Below are 13048 nucleotides of genomic sequence, written 5' to 3' on the forward strand. Positions count from 1 at the left end.
TCCACCATGGGGGAGGATACAGGGAGGGGTTGGGAGAACCTCAGAGCCTATGAAACGATGTCATAAAATGAAATGCAATTTTAAAAAAAGAGTGGAGAGAAGTCAAGAGAAGTATCATATAGGAAAAATATTATGGCTGTAGAGGGAGACCTACCTGTGCTCAATTCCAGCTCTTCCAAATACACACACACACCTACTTCTATTCAGATGCATATTTTTACACGCTCATTCACATATGCATTCACAATCACACATAATCACTCACATACACTGAGTGAAGGTGTACACACTGACATTTTCACAACCCACACAAAAAGCCCATCACTGTGACTGTACATGCTTTTAAACTCTCCCACATGCATGAGTATGGACTCACACAAATCCACATACAGTCATTGCCTACCAAACCTCACTCTCATATAGGTAGTTCATGACTTTTGTAAGTCACCTTATGACTTACTCTCACCCCATCTCTAGCCTTGCAGTCCTCTACAAAATGCAGTTCACAGGGCTACAACAACTGGCCTGACAGCTCTATTCTTGAACTACTCAACCAAGACATAAGCTATAGATGCTGGTTAGGATCCATTTCCAGAAATCATCAAAATGCAGTCAAGTTCTTCCCCCATCTGCTTTTGTAGATAGGGTTTTACTGGGACACAAATATTTCCACTAATTCATTCACATATTGTCTATGCTTCTATCATAGGACAGAGCTGAGTAAGACCAAATTTGAAGGCTAAAATATTACACTGGACTATTGAAATGTTTCTCAACTCTACTGTAGAATAATCTTGTGAAGTAACATTGCAAGGAAAGGTGACTGTCCCAAAGGTCACAGAGGAGCTTGATCCCAGCTATCTGGATGCAAGGCCTCACCTGCACTAGTATCTCCACTATGCCACGAGGCCCCTGGTCTGTCCACCGACTCCTCTTTCAGTGGGTAGAGAGCTCCAGACATGATCTTTGTAGAGTGGCCAAGTGATGCAGAGATCCCAGCTCTCTCATCAATAAACAGCGTTTCCCTAGCCTCCCTTAACCCACACTCAGTCACATGTCAATGAGCAGAAAAGCCCTCAGAAGCAGCAGGTTATGCTAGTTAGTACCAACCTAGTGCCCATCACATCAGGAATCACCAGTTGCAGCCACCCCTATCCTGATGCCAGCATGTCTCCACAGCCAGCAGGCTGTGCGGTGGCCAGCAGACCAAGCTGGAGGAACAACTGCAGGACAAATGATTCTGTTTTTCAGCATCTTTAGGGACCAGGGACATATTCACCTGATCTGCTTCTCCCCTAGGATCTTCCTCTACTCCCAGTGACACACTGTAGAAAAGCTCTTAACTCCTTCACTGCATGGAACATGGCCTGACATTGGAGCTGGAGTACCCTTTCCTCAGCATTCTCCCAGCATATCCTACCTCTTCACCAACTACATTCCTCTTTTTCCAACACCAGAGACTGGCCTGCCTGAGCCTCCTCAAGGGTCATTCTGCAAAGCATAAATCACATGATTCACTCACATTCCCTTGTTGTAAATTATTGGGCAGATAGTTTGCATTTGAGAAAGGAGCTAAGGCTGGACAGCCCCAGCCAATCCACACAGCAACATGGGCCTTTGTTTGACCACCCCACCTAAACTGCAGGCTGACCACTAAGGCCAATCCACAGGCAACAGCCCCAGCAGGCTGCCTGGAAAAGCACCTGGCAAAGAACAGCTCCAGCATCACAACAGCCATAGGAAAGCTCCAGTTGGCAGTGACTACCACCAGTACAGCCTGGTCTATACAATAGCCTCCTTTCTGTGAACAACCCAAACCATTCTTCCCTTTTCTGTGTAATGGAAACTGAAAGTTTCACAATATTAGAACCAGTGCCAGCTGGGAATATCCAAATCTGGCTGCCAAACTGTCCTCACAATGACCTTTAGGTCATTATACTGCCACTATAATAAAACTACCATTAGCTGACACTCCCAAGATGCACTTCACACAATGACACCCACAACATCTCCAAATCAGGGCTCAGAAATGGGCAGTATTCAAGCTCACTCCAAGCTCTTTCTCTTTTAAACCTTCAACTATGCCCCACCCCAGATACCATCCTTCGTGCCTCCTTGTAGTATAAAAGGACTTACAAACCTTGTGGAAGATTTTTTGTTTGGAGTCTTTTTGTATCTTAATTTTTTGTTCATTCTCTTTCTCTCTTTCAAGCTAACCAAATTTTCTGTAAGTAGATTCTGCTTCCCAATTTATGCCTCCACTTTTTTTTTAAAGATTTTATTATTATTGGAAAGCCGGATATACAGAGAGGAGGAGAGACAGAGAGGAAGATCTTCCATCCGATGATTCACTCCCCAAGTGAGCCGCAACGGGCCGGTACGCGCCAATCCGATGCCGGGGACCAGGAACTTCTTCCGGGTCTCCCACGCGGGTGCAGGGTCCCAAAGCTTTGGGCCGTCCTCAACTGCTTTCCCAGGCCACAAGCAGGGAGCTGGATGGGAAGTGGAGCTGCCGGGATTAGAACCGGCGCCCATATGGGATCCCGGGGCTTTCAAGGCGAGGACTTTAGCTGCTAGGCCACGCCACCGGGCCCTATGCCTCCACTTTAAATCCTTGAATATGAAATAAACCCAGCCAGAGAACTTGTTGGCCGCAATATCATGATATGACAGAAATAAATAAAAAGCCAAGGAACCTCTGAACTAAGGATGTCACTTACAGCAAAGGACATAAAGGAAGCAAAGTACATGTGTGACTGACCAGCAAAATCATAAAGTGTCTTGAAGCTTGAGAAACTCAGTACAGGTTAGCTAAACAAATGATGATGAGAGCGCTGTTCTTGCTTTGCCCGATTCCAAAGATGAGGCTAATGTCTTCAAGGGTACACATGACTTCTAAAAGCAATCTATCCATTCCCCCACTTCTGTACCAAAAGTAATTTTCTCACACATGCACTTCTCCCTTGAGTTGTTGGGGAAATGGAAAAGTCCTGCTGCCTGCCTGGTAAAACATGCACCAAACACAGAATCCACAGAGCTGGTTCCTGTGTCAACTGACCTCATCCCTGCTACCCACCACCACTTAGTGGTGTCCAAACCATTAAGCGAGGATTGTGAAGATTCCGGGCCCATAAAAGATGATAATGACACAGATATTGGAGCCACATGTATTCAGAGCTTTGTGGCGAACATCTTGGGAAGTCATGTGGAAAACAGCATGGAGAATCAACACATAGGGAACAAAACTTAACACAACATCTATGACCCACTGTGGACAGAATGGAAAGCCCGTACCAGACATTTACTTGAATGTCATTATGAGCATATTTGGCCAAACCAATGTGTTCACAAAAGGTGTGTGAGATAACATTATTTTGGCAGAAATTCAATCTTTTCAAAAGAATGATCATGGGTAAAATTGTTCCATAACTTCTCAGAAAGACAGTCACACCAATTTTCCCAATCAGTGCCCGTGTAAGAACAGTGGTGTGTCTCAGGGGTTGGCATATGGCAATGTGGCAGTCAAATGCCATCGCCAGCAAGATCCCTGACTCAGAGACAAAGGTGGAATTGATGAAGAAGACCTTAGTGATGCAGCATCCCAGGAAGATCAGCCCAGAGTGAAAGCAGAACACGACCTGGGCCTGAGGAACCATGGTGGAGGAGAGGAAGATGTCTGCTCCAGCCAACATGCACAGGAAGAAATACATGGGCTCGGTGAGAATGAGGAAGATGAGCATCTGTTCCCAAGCATGGCAATGACACAGGAGATGTAGAAGGGTATGGAGATCCACAGTTGCTGGTCCTCTAGTCCACACTGTGTGGCTCACCCCAGTGTGGTTGAAGGTGGGCATGCCTGGGAAGAACTCTGAAAACCTCACCTCTTGTCCACAGAGATGAAAGAAAATATATGTTTCCTTTAACAGTCTTTGTGAGGTTACCAGGAGCTTGTGACACATCCCATGCTCCCCATCTTTTCTGAACATAAGCAGAAATACTCAAATATGAAAGGAGTTGGTTCGTTCTCAAATGAGTGACAATTATCACACATCAGGATAAGAGACAGCATTATATGTGTCACTTAGAAACAGAGAGCCATTCGAACACAAAGGAAATCATTATTCTTGTTTTGGGAAGCTGTGAAAAGGTGATATTTCCACTTGACCTAGAAACAGTCTTTTATCAAGAAGTGAATAATGAAAAGGAAGGGAAGCCCCAGAAGAAGAGGTGAATAAATGCATGGATATATGTTACACTCCAGGGACATTTGAGCCATGGGGAAGCCGGTGTGTGAGGAGTACAGGGAGAGCAGGGAGGTGGCTTCACATGTCAGTTTTGCTAATTATCAAAGTCCTTATTCATCACTTCACTCGGAGGCCTCAAACTTTACAGAGAGTGCAGCCAGTAGGTGTCTTTAAGCCAGTGCTGTAGAATGGTTCCTTTAGTTTAAAAGGCTACTGTGCATGTCTATTGAAATGTTACTTTACCAAGGCCACTGAAGTCTAAAATTGCTAGTGAACAGAATATAGTCACATAGAAATCAAAGTAATGTTTATGACTCTTTGCTTTGTGTCATGGACTACAAAACCTACAGTGCACTTCATATTTTCTTAAGCATGAACCTACTCAAGGAAGTCGATATTATGCCCATTTCACACTTAAGTAAAATTCAGACAAAGCCAATCATTCGTCAAATGTCATGAATCAATGATTGATAGAAGGGAAATTCGAAATCCCCTACTTGCTCACTTACAAAAACAGGTCAAGAAACCTGTAAGAAGTAACTGTAACCATGGATTTATGGGTTCTTTCTGCCCAAGATGAGACCCTCCATGGGCTCACCCTTCAGGGAACTAAACTTAGAAATGGCCAAATTATAGTAACAGAGGTACAGTTTCAAGAGTTGCAATTCTTGACATCTGAGTTACTGTGCTATTAGAAATTCACATATAACTTCATTACTTACTGGCATATTTCCCCTCATCCATGAACTTAGTCCTTCTTTTTCAACAAGGACAAGTGAATGATCTTTTTCAAACATCACGCTGTGTACCTGTCCTAACTTGGTTTATGACTTAAGAGAGAACCAGACCACAGGCGTACAGGTTTTATAAATGTTCCAGGAAAAAATGGGCTGAAAAAGTATTTTCTAGGATGTCATACCATTGCAATGAAGGGCAAGTAATAAAAATTCTGTCTTCATGAGGTTTCTCAGGATATTAAATCAAGGAGAATCTTATAATGAGTAGCTTGGGGGTTAAAATACAGCTAATACTAACATTTTTTCTTCTGTTCAACTTCTGCCTCTTGGTACCCCCTACTTCTTTTTCCAGAGTGGAAAACAGGCTCCTATGTTTTCTTCCCACACCTACAGAGATGACCCTGGCTGCCTCCACAAAGCCTACCACTCCAACATCCAGCTGGGGACAGATGAGTGTGGGTCCATTCTCTCAGCTCCTCTCAATTTTTTCAAAGGGGATTGCAATCTAAGTTCATAAGCTTTATGTTTTTTCATTTCTGGTCTCTAATCATTAGGACATCAACAGTTTATTGGGTTTTTTTCATACTCCTTCAGATTTCTCAAACCCCACAATCAAGCATCCTTGTGCCTCTGGTCCTCTTACTTCCTTGACCACATACTTCAGCATTCTTTGAGAGTCCAGGAATGTCTGATGTATAAGATACGAGAATAGCCTAATCCCTACCTGATTTCTGGAACTATCCTATGTCCAGATGCCTAATTCGCTCACCAGCCTCAGACTTAGAATTTGGGAACAGGAAAAAGATCTGATGGAAAGTCCAGTTTTTGTGGGCAGGGAAGTTGGGTCACTTATTCTCTTCATGAGAGCCCTTGGGGAAGCATTTGTACTAGGATCTCCTGGGACAAGAGAACAGCAGCAGCCTCGCCCTGTTCCCATTAGGACAAACTTTGCTCAGTCCCAGCCCCCACCCTTCCTCTTAACTCCTTCTCTGTCTTCCCTCAAGAATCTTTAATCCAAAAAACTTTCCCACAAAATCCAACCTTACAACAACAACTTATTTAACTAGATTTAAGCCCATTTTCCAAAGGTTTATGAGAGCTTGCATTTAACAATATATTGATGATAAGTAAAACTTTGTTCATGAAAAGGATTATATATCTGACAGGTTTCATAATCTTTCAAGTTTCAGTTTCATGAATAATGATAAATTTTGCTGCCTAGGGCATGTAAATGCATATGCCTAAGAGTGAAACGTCCGATTCCAAATTAATTTAGTCACATTTGTATTTCATTACCTCCTTTGAATATGTTTAAAATTTTTCACTTTCTCTTAATTTGCAGTTTGCTTGTGGTGGACCTACACATCACTTTCAATGTCTATAGAATTAACTTAGCGTTTTGAATCTGTAAGCTTATCGTTTTTACCAAAAATAGAAAAATTCAGAAATTATGTATAAAATTTCTTTTTCATTTTAGGACACAATCACACATCTTCTAAAGTTTTATACCTTGTTCCATCCAAGCTCAAGACCTCTTCATTTATTTGTTATTTTTTAGTTGAAAATATCTAACTGAAACTATGATTAATTAGTTAATCATAAACAAAGTTACTTTGATTGGGGAGCAAATGTACTTGCATGTTTTACATATTTCCATTTGTATCATTTTTGCTACTGCCAGAAGTATATGGGTCCCTTTTCCTTCACAGACTGTAGAGTATGCCATCAAGCTTTCTGAACAACAGTTAACAGTTTAGCTGAACTGTGGTTGGACCATCAAAGACATGACTATCAATGACTCTTCCCTCCATCATACAAACATTTCTCAATGATTAAACACACTCTTATTATTTACCTCCTTAAAATCAGAATAGCTTTATAGCTTATATTTTTACTAAAAGAAGAAAAGTTAACGTTACATTATGAATTCCAGGGCATATGCTTTAAAAGGAATGGCAACTCCCTTCTGCCTTTCTGAGAGTCATTAGCCATCCAAATAGCTTATGAAGGACAGATGAGCAAGAGCCTATGTAGAGAAGGATGACACTGAAGACAACCAAGGCACCACAGCCAGTAATCAAAGATGAAAGTTGGGGTAGGGGGAGATAGGAGGGGAAACCCCTGAGCCTATGTAACTGTGCCATGAAAAAGTAAAACTTTTATCCTCAGATTGGTGAAATCGGCAGCATTTCAGAACTATCCACACCACTTGGACAGAACCCTCGGAATATGTTCACACTGAGACTCTGGGTTGATATAAGGTGGTGGTTCCTCATCCCTGGGTACTGGGACATATGGAAAGTCATAAGTGGTTTCCCCCTTCATCTTTCCCCTTCCCCTAGAAATACAAAGAAACAGCAAATTTGGAAGCAATGAGTTCACCCAATTTTCCCTAAACCTCAATCCTTCCCACCCTGATCAACCATGTAATTATAAAAAATAAAATTTATAAAAAATTTTTAAGAAAAAAATTAAGTGAAAAATTTTGCTTTATTCAATTATTAACATCCTATATCTGAACCATGTACATATTTTAGCTTAAAAAATGACTGAATGAATAAAGTGATAATATGTCTATTAGAATTACATGACATCAGTTCCTACAAAATAGAATTATGTAACATCAGGTGCTGGAGACAATGAAGTCAGGAGATTCACCAGCCCTGGACAGTCTGGTAGGGTTCTAGGATATTTAAATGCTATGCAGTGAAACTAGGGGATGGGATCTTGGAGACTTACCTAATTTCAGGGAAATATTTCTCAAGAATTTCCATCCCATGAGCAACGAGATTGAAACAATAGTTAAAAGCCTCCTGTCAAAGAAAAGTACAGGACCAGATTACCTTAATACTGAATACTACAGAAAATTCAAAGAGGAACTTACTCGAATATTTATCAAATTATTTCAAAAAATTTAAGATAATGGAATTCTGCCAAACACTTTTTATGAGACTAGCAGCTCTGAGATACCAATACTGAGCAAACACAACACAAAAAGAAAACTACAACAGCTAGTACAATGGCACACAGACCAATCCTTCACATGTGGCACAAACATCCCACATGGGCAAGAGTTTGTGTCTCAGCTACTCTACCTCCAGTTCAGATCCCTGCTTATGGCCTCAGAAAGCAATGGAGGTGACCCAAGGCCTTGAGCCCCTACAACCATGTGGGAGACCCAGAAGAGGCCCCTGGCTGCCAGCTTTAGATGGCCGAGCCCTAAATGCAGCAGCCATTTTAGATATAAACCATCAGATAGATACTCTAATTCTGAATTTCAAGTAAAATAGAATCTTAAAAAAAACTATAGACTAACATCCCTCTTGAACATAGATGCAAGTATTCAATGAATGCTAGCAAATCAAATCCAAAACTACATTATAAAATCATATGCATCATGATAAAGTAGGATTTATCTCAGGAGATGCAAGAGCAGTTTAACATTCACAAATCAACAAATACCATAATTCACCTCAACAAATTGAAAAACAAACCATATGATCATCTCAACAGACACAATTGTGGTGGCTCCACTTCCGATCCATTACCCTGCCTGGGTTTTATGTGTCTAGACGTATGTCTTTCTAAATCTAATTTGTGGAGGACTAGCCCCAAGATAGGATACTGAATATCACAGCACCCACCGACCAGAATTGAGAGACTCACTTGCCTAGGCCAGGCTGCAGCATCTGATGGCAAAGGCCAAACCAGAGGATGGGTTATGATAGGCTGGGTCAACCACCACAGGTGCAAGATCTGTGGCTGGGAGCAAGACAGGGAGTTAAGTGGACACCCTAGCTGGGCTGAAGTTCCCACCAGTGAATCAAGAGCCAGAATGGGGATAGCAAACTGACTGGACATGACTGTAGCATCTCAGCATGGATGTGGACTGGATCTGGCCGGTGCCATACTGGGCGAGGTTCTGGCACCTGCTGGTGCTTGTCTGAGCCAGGGTGGGTATAGATGGGCTGGGTTAGGTCTAGGAATCTGCTAAGCCACACGGAAACTGAGTTTAGGGGTGGGTCAGGTGGAACTGGGCTGACACATCCAACAAGAGCCAGAATGGGTGTGGGCTGGTCAGGCAAGGTCACTATACTGCCAGGACAGGAGCTGGGCCAAGTCAGGCTGAGTCAAGAACCCACCTGTATGCACGAGATCTGCCACAAGGAGGTGACTTGATAGAGGAGTTTGGGGAACTCCTGTTAGGTTGCCATCCCTGCAGGTAAGCACAAGAACTGAGGTTGGGAGCAGCCTAAACCAGACCAGGTTACAGTACCTGCCAGTATATTTGTGACTCAGATCTGGGGGTGGACTGGACTGCGCCAGTTCATAACACTCACTGGCAAATGTGAGATCCAGGACAGGGAGCAGGACAGGCTAGGTTGGGCCACACTACCAGCCAGTTCACATTAGGGCCAGGACTTGGGGCTGGCTGGACCGGGTTGGGCTGAGGTAGGCTGCAGCACCCACCAGCATTAGCTAGAACTGGGGATAGTCTGGACCAGGCCAAGCTGCAACACCCGCCAGCAAATGCTGAGGTGAGGCAAGAACAGGCCATGCCAGACTGGGCCACAGAACCAAACAGCACACATAAGACCCCGGAAGAAGGGGCCCAGCACAATAATGTAACTGCTAAAGTCCTTGCCTGGGAAAGCAGTCGAGGACGGGTGTTTGGGACCCCGCACCCGAGTGAGAGACCAGAAGAGGCTCCTGGCTCCAGATTGGCTCAGTTCCAGCCGTTGTGACTGCTTAGGGTAGTAAATCATTGAATGAAAGATCTTCTGTCTCTTCTCCTCTCTGTGTATCTGCCTTTCCAATTAAAAAAAATTTCTTAAAAAAAAAAAAGACCCCAGAAGATAAACCTGGTAGAAGGCAGCAAGGACTCCCCTGCTGGCCTACTGCTCCCGCTGGGGACTGTGAGAATTGGAATTTTTGCAATGACCAGTTTTAGGCAGAACTGCAACACCTGATTGCCTGCATGTGAGCTGGGTTAGGAGGAGAGGCTGAGCTAAGTGACCATATCCACCGGTACATGCATGAGCCAGATAAGTGCAGGCTTGTTGGACTTTGCTGCAGCATCAGCTGGCAAGCACTGGGATTGTGAACAAATCCTTTCAGGATAGCTCATAGTACCACCTAGAAAGTACAAGATCTGGGACTGGAAGTGTATCTAGTAGGGAAACTGTGGGCACCCCTGTGATGTGCTGCAACTCCCACCTATGAGCATTTGAGCCAGAACTGAGGGTAGGTCTGGCTGGACAGGTGGCAGCACCAACTGGCATAAGTGTGGGCTGGATACAGTCAGTCAGGCTGAGCTATGCTGCAACTCCCACTGATGTGTACAAGAACCAAATTGGATACAAGACCAACTGGACCAGTCTGCTGTACATAGTGGCATGCACATGGACTGAGTCTGGGAGTCACTCAGGCTGGGCTGCAGCTCCCATTGGAATGTGTGAGCGCTGAGTGTGTGGTGGGCAAGGTTAGGCTGGGCCACAACATGCATTGGTTTGCATAGGAGATGGGGCTGGAGACAGAACTGACTGGGCAACTTCAACCACCAGTGTGTATGTGTGTGTAGGCTTTGTGGGTGATGGACTGAGCCAGACCCCGCACTGGCTGGCACACACAGGAGACAAATCCAGGGTTACCTCAAGCGAGGTTTCTTTGAGGACTGCCCCCACTGGACTGCTGGTCTCAAAACCCCAACCACAGGGGGGAAAAAAAGCACAGGTTGTGTGAGTGCCATGTGCTAGAACTGGGCTTCCTCAGCTGCTGAAGCCTGTGCACTGGACGGCATGCCCAGATGCTCATGCAGGACAAGACAACCAGTTCATTGAGGCCTGCAAAAAACATCCAGTACAAATGGACGACAGGACAAATTGAACAGCTCTCCTGAGCAAGCTTTCACAAGTATCTGGATGAGTGGAGACTAGTGTGGACTATGTCAGCCAAAGGATCCTGGAAGAATTTCCTCAACCTAGGAACAACTAAATCAACACCACTTCAGAACTACCAAAACCACTTAAGCAGAACCCTTGGAACATGTTCCACAACAGGGACTCTGGAATGGCATTGGGTGCCATCCCCTATCCACAGGTATTGATACAGTTAAGATGCTGGATACAGCTTCTCCCCTTCTCTCATCCCTTCCTCCAGATACAGGAAGAAATAATAAATTGGAAACAATTGTTCTGCCCAAATATTGCTCAAATTAAAATAGGGGCCCAGTGCAGTAGCCTACTGGCTAAAATCTTCATCTTGCATGCACCAGGATCACACATGGGCACCAGTTTGTGTCCCAACTGCTCCAGTTCCCATCTAGCTCTCTGCTTGTGGCCTGGGAAAGCAGTCAAGGACGGCCCAAGGGCCTGGGACCCTCACCCATATTGGGGTTGTGGAGGAAGCTCCTGACTCCTGCCTTCAGATCAGTTCAGCTCCAGCCATTGCAGCCACTTGGGCAGTGAACCAGCAGATGAAAGATCTTTCCATCTCTCCTTTCCAAAAATCTGCATTTTCAATTAAAATTTCATTTTAAAATAAATTTTTAAACAGTAAAGCCATCAGGCCACTTTTTTTTCTTTTAGGGGGAACTTTATTATTGATTCAGTTTCATTGTTTGCTATTAGTCTGTTCATATTTTCTTTTCCTTCATGATTCAATTATAATAGGTGTGTATCCAGGAATCTATCCATTTCCTCTAGGTTTCAAATTAGTTGGCATATAGGAATTCTTAATAGTCTCCTATAATTTGTATTTCTGCAGTATCAGTTATTATGCCTTCTTCTACACTTCTTATTTTATTTATCAGGCTTTTTTCTTAAGTCTAGATGAAGATATGCATTTACATGTAAATATTTCAAAACCACACTGTTTTCATATTCATATTTCTTAGTATGTGTTGCACTTATTTCTGTTCTGGGAAATCACACCACTGGGTACAAATCCATATGAAATGAAGTCATTTTGTTGAACAGACATCTGCACCCCCATGTCTACTGCAGTCCTCATAATACCCAGGAAATGGACATGGCCTACGTGTCCACCAACTGATGAACGGATAAAGAACTGTGGTGTACATACACAATGGAACACTTTTCAGCCACTAAAAAAAAAAAAGTTCTCCTGTTTGCAAAGAGTGTCGTTAGATAACATTTAAGAAGTAATCTTTGTAAAAATTTCACAACTGATTGGATGAAAGAAGGTCTAGGATAACTCTCTGAGTAGGGTGACTACAACTCACCAAAACAAATGTAGGCAAAGTAGAAAGATTTACTACTGCCAGGTGCTACCTGAGCCATAGCCAATGGTATCCTGATGCTCTTCAGACACTCAGCTCTGAATCCATGGGCATAATATTTGGAGAAAGCTTCAGAAATTCACTAGCATTGCTAACAGTCATCCCCCGATACAAAGAAACTGGCCCCAGGACTGCCCAGAGATAGCAACATCTGTGGATGGTCACATCCTTACCTAAAATGACACAGTAATACGTAGAACACGTGCCCAGCCAACCCAAGGACTTAAAATCACTGGTAGAGATTTACTAATAGCTATGTAAATGATATATTTGTGGGGGGTATACTTCAGTGCTTAGGCAACAGTGACCAGAATAAGCAGCCTGTATGTGTTCAGTTCAGAGACAACTGAACTGAAATTATGCTGTACACATAATCAAAAGTTAACATTTTCCAATGTTTTTAGTTGTCTGAATCCATAGAGCCTACATGCATTAGTGTACAGTGCAGGGCCCTGCCCCCCAAGGGTTAACCTCATCAGATATGCCTGCTGCAATAATCTTGTTTTTTCTCATACCAGTTGTGCTTGAGAAAGCTTGAGAAATTGCGGCCGATCAACAGGGCACAATGTCCCCCCGGCATGACTGATGGGTTCATGTTGGCCTAACCGCAAGCTTCCTCAACATGCGAGACATACAATGGCCAAAGAGCTGGGAAAAACTCCCCAAGAGGAACTAGTCAGGGTTTATTAAGACAGCCTGGGTTTTCAATAAATGGCATTCTTACATGAATGACCCAGTGTGTGTGTGTGTGTGTGTGTGTGATTTTC

The 13048-nt window shown here is 43.5% G+C and overlaps 1 pseudogene; it reads right to left on the bottom strand.

The window, feature by feature from the left end:
* Positions 1-3100: 3100 nt before the first annotated feature.
* LOC131479994 (olfactory receptor 52B4-like) lies at positions 3101-3854 on the bottom strand (annotated as a pseudogene).
* Between the last annotated feature and the right edge of the window lie 9194 nt (positions 3855-13048).

This window comes from Ochotona princeps, chromosome 4 (assembly GCF_030435755.1).
Source record: "Ochotona princeps isolate mOchPri1 chromosome 4, mOchPri1.hap1, whole genome shotgun sequence".
NCBI classification, from domain to species: Eukaryota; Metazoa; Chordata; class Mammalia; order Lagomorpha; family Ochotonidae; genus Ochotona; species Ochotona princeps.